Source organism: Callorhinus ursinus, unplaced genomic scaffold, assembly GCF_003265705.2.
Source record: "Callorhinus ursinus isolate GAN/ISIS: 27379988/994484 unplaced genomic scaffold, GSC_fseal_2.0 scaffold35, whole genome shotgun sequence".
Taxonomy (NCBI): Eukaryota; Metazoa; Chordata; class Mammalia; order Carnivora; family Otariidae; genus Callorhinus; species Callorhinus ursinus.
The window spans coordinates 1,397,385-1,402,276 of NW_027397097.1; positions in this window are offsets into that span (position 1 = coordinate 1,397,385).

Sequence of the window (4,892 nt, forward strand, 5' to 3'; positions counted from 1 at the left end):
TTTGTGTATGGTCTAAGAAAGTGGTCCAGTTTCATTCTTTTGCATGCAGCTGTCCAGTTTTCCTTAGTACCATTTTTTGAAGAGACTGTCTTTTTTTCCATTGCATATTCTTGCCTCTTTTTTTGAAAATTAATTAGCCATATAATCGTGTGTTTATTTCTGGGCTTTCTGTCCTGTTCCATTGATCTATGTGTCTATTTTTGTGACAGTACCATACTGTTTTGATTACTACAGCTTTGTAGTATAACTTGAAGTCTGAACTTGTGATAGCTCCAGTTTTGTTTTTCTTTTTCAAGATTTTTTTGGCTACTCTCAAGATTCTTTAATTTGCTGTCCATTTTATAGGAGTTCCTATAACAGGAAATCTCTTTGTTTTTAAAGCATTTCGAAATCATGGACTAACCCTAAATCATACCTGCCATCAATACAAATATTTGTTCTTATTGTTCACTGGTTAGCAGATGTGGGCAAAGGCAATTAAGTTAGCCATCTGAATTGATTTAGTTTCTGTGAGAAGCTTAAACGTAAATCCAAGTCAGCTCGGAAATTTTAATTTTTCTTTTTAGGTATGAATCATCTATAAACAATTAAACAAAGGATATCCAAAGGAGTCTAAAGGATCTGCAAGGAGCATGGAGAGTTCCTTAACAGAGGTAAAGGGATCCTGGGCTGCCCTTCTGTAGGGAAGGCAGGAAGAGGCGGGGTTTAGGGTCCTGCCGCCCATATTGCAGTGCTATGTGAAGGGGAAGGCAGCGATACATCACAGAAGCTGAGAAGCAAAGCCATGTTTCACCAGGCAACTAGGGGAAAGCAGTGAGGGTTTCTGTCCGTAAAAGTCTGTTCAGCATGGGAAGACATGAAGGTTAGTGGAGACCTTAGAACCCAGTCAGTCGAGGCTTCCGTAAGCTTTGCTGCTGCCGCCATAGTTCCTGAACAGGTGGCTGTGTCTTGCTACTGGATCTAATGGAAGACTAAAGTGGGCAATGGGCCTCTCATTAGCGCCAGGCTGAGCCATGTTGGAGCCTAGACCCTTAGGTACGTGTTTTATGTCAGTGGTTAATTTTTTCCAGAACATTAAAAAAAGTGAAAAAATATTGAAAATTTGAGAAGTAGGTTGTGAAAACTTACATTAAATTCAAATGTTTTATTTATACAAGGAGTTTGTTATAATTTAATATGCCTGGGTTTAGTGAAAGAAAACTCATCCAGAAGCAATAAAAGATTAATGAATTGCTCCATATGAAAATAAAATTATCTTATTGCAAAAAATAAATGACAAACTAGGAGAAAATATTTGCAACAGTGTTTGCAGATAAATGTCTAACATCTCTAATATGCAAAGAACTTTTAAAAATTGGGGGGGCGGGTATGGGAGTTTCTAAAACCTGATAGAAAAAAAAGCAAAGACATGAAACAGACAATCCACCAAAAAAATTTTTTTAATGTCCCTTAAATATATGAAAAAATACTCAACCTCACTTGTAACAAGAGAAATGCAAGTTAAAATAACACCAGTTAAAATGCAAGTGAATAAAATAAAATGGTACCATTTCTTACCAAATCAGATCGGGAAAAATTAAAAAGCACATCTACACCTTTTGTTAGCAAGCCTGGGGGAAGACAGACACTCATAATCACCAGTCAGAATGCAGACTGGTACGATGCTAATCAGGGAGAATTTGGCATTGTCTAACAAAAATGATACATGCTTTCCCCACTCATTGTAATTTACCCTGGTCAAACAGCTCCAACTGTACAAGAATACGTATGCCCAACGGAATTCACTGTAGGACTGTTTGTAATTGCAAAATATCAGAAACAACCTAAGGAACTTACCCAGGAGAACGGCTGAATGAGTGTGGTATATCCACCCAGTGGAATACTATGCCACTGTAGAAATGAGAACAATATCTATAAACTGCTATGGAAAGGCTTCAAAATGTACTATTAAATGAAAAAGCAAAAATGTGAGCAAGTCTTTATAGTATGCCACCTCTTATGAAAGAAGGGGAAATAGGAAAGTATATATGGTATCTGCACAGCTTTACAAAAAGAAACTTAGGAAAGGTAGCCTAGAAGCTAGTGAGATTGGTTACGTCCACGGAGTGGAGGGAAACTGGGTGAAGAGAACAAGATGGCGGACCCAGGGTAGAAGGAGGAGGGAAGCAACATGGGAGAGTTACGGGTTTGCGCAAGTCTGAGTCTTAGAGCCATGTTAATATTTCACTCAATTTTTTAATGAATAAAAAAATTTTAATGAATAAAATCAAGGGTAAAAGAGAAAAACCTTAACATAGACTATACATGGGAGCAAAGCAACCTAACCGTATTTCACATGAGCACCAATGGTCTTGCTTGGATCCACCACCCCCACGGAAAGGAAGTCTCTTCAGCAAAGAAGAGCATCCTGACTCTCTCATCTTCCCTGAGCCGTCACCCCCAACCACACGGCTCCCAATCCCCTGCGTAAGAGTCCTCTGGACTTTGGACTCCTCCTCCCAGCCTGGACACCAGCACCTGCCTAGGCCACAGCCCTCGGCCTCCCGGCAGCTGACCTGAGGCTGCAAGAATGCTGTCCCCCTCTCCCTGGTAAAGAAGAGCATGAGTTGGTCTAGGAGAAACTCCTCCCAGGAGCAGAGGTAGGAGCAGGAGGGACAGGAGAGAGGCAGGCCACCTTCCAGAAGCACACCCAGAATTCACAAATTCCTCCACGAGAATCCAATGCCTCACGGGGATTCCGCGCAGTGTAAGGGGAGGGCCAAAAGCCCCACGGGCACAGCAGGCTGCAGGGGAAGGACCCCCACAGCACAAAGCCCTCCTCAGCCCTGAGGCCAGGCAGACCCAGCAGAGGAACAGGCAGGCCACCGTGAGGGAGCTGGGCAATCCCCCGGCTGTCAGGGAGTCCAGCTGAATGGCCTGGGTGGCAGACTGCTGTAAACCATCAAGAAGGAATGGCTAGCTTACCAGCTCTTACCAACTTCAATTTGCCCAAACTTTGACATTCAAGGTATCGTGCGGACATAACTTATGAACGAGCACCCACATCTCTCCCTAGTGGACTTCCCCCCCCCAACCAGGTAGCTTCCTGTGCCCACCCTAAGCCAGGTGTGTCTCCATGTGGCTTGGTAACACAGGAGCCCCCTTTCTTACTGCCTTTCCAGACTAACCCCAAAGCCACGGCTCCTGTGAGAGAAGTTCCCTATCGGTTTCAGATCAGGCAAGCTGGGAGGCACAGCAGGCTCCAGATTTTCCTGACCCCTCTGACACCTGCCCTGGAAGGAGAAGGCCCGAGGCCACCCCCTGCTACATTGCCCGACACCTGCCCCATTCAGCCCCTGAGGATGTGATCCCACACAGAGCCCTGTCCCAGGGCCCGTAGGCAGAGTCAGAGTCAATCCTTCAGGAATTCTGGGCCCCTCCATCTCAGGGTACCCACTTGCTCTTCGAGGGTCTTCTGAGCTTCTGATGAGATAAAATGTGAAAGTGCTTTGGAAACAGTAAAACACCCTGCAAACACCAGAAAAGCGGAAGGGGAGGAATCCAGGGAAAGGACTAGGTGCCCCCTGCAGGCTCCCAGGAGAACTCTGCGAGGGATCGTGCCCCTCAGGAAGGGTTCCCGGGAAACGGGGCCAGCGCCAGCAACGGAAGCAGGCTTGCCTGGCAGACACCCACATGCAGCCTGCTCTGCCAGGGAGGGCTCATTGCCAGGCATGGGCCACAGGGAGGAGATTAGCTGTGGCAGGAACTGGCCAAGGGGAGCAGGGACCCACAGAGGGCAGAGGCAGGCACTGGCTCCCAGAAGGACTCAGCTCCCAGAAGCACAGCATGCAGCTCCTGCCAGGTATGCCTGGATGGAAAGGCAGATGACTGGGGTCTGCTGTGCCAAGTGGATGGCCCCGCCTGGGGGAGGAGGTGCCAGAGCCTCTGGGAGCCCCTGTGGGCTGGCTTTGGCACTCACAACCCTCTCCATCACAGCTGAGGAAGACCACAAGCCTGCCAGGTTTTGCCACTCTACCCCCACTGTGGAGAGACTAGAGGCCCAGAACAGAATTCCTCACCCTGCTGTTTCCTTCCCCTACCCAGGAGTGACGGAGATTTGGCAACTGATACCGTTCACAGTGGAGGCAGGAGTTTCCACAAGCTGCCACATGGGAGTGACTGGCCCTAGCCAGAAGACACAGCCTGAGGGCCTCACGAGTGCATCTGGGAATTCCAGCATCGTCCCTGGGGTCCAGGCTCTGGTCAGGGGGACACACAGAGACAGAGGTCAGAACCCAGGACCTACAGCAGGTATATGGGCACCAGCTTTCCCACCCCTGCTGGAGCTCATGCAGGGTTTCCGGAGGCCAAGGAGACTGGGGGCAACCAAGGGGCTTGGGACCTTAGCTGTTTCTAAAGGGTACCTAGTGTTTCAATACTTTAGTAACTGGTACTACCATACGTGGCACACAGGCTGAATTTCAGGCCTGCCCTTCCTGGTCTCGAGCTCTTCCTGACACCGTCCTGCCCATCTCCCACACGGGGAGCCCCCAGGGCACACGGCTGGAGCGTGAACCATTGACCTGCTTCCTCAGGCCCCACTCGTTGACATCCCAGCCTTGCCCCGGACCGAGTGGCCTTCCTCCTTCTACTGCTTCCTGCTTCATACTCATGCCCACAATTTCACATGAGCCTCACAACAAGAGCCACGCTTGGAGCCAGACAAGCGTGAGGAGATGGGAAAACGTTATAACCCCTGGCACAGGAGGGCATACGGCAGCCAACCCACCTACAGCCCAGCTCTCACTTCTGTAAAGCCTTAAGAGACCCTGAAGGTCATCTTCCAGCCCCAAAATCAGGATCTGTCTGTCCCCACCCCCAGTCCTACTCAGCCTTTCTTAACCCGAGGCCTC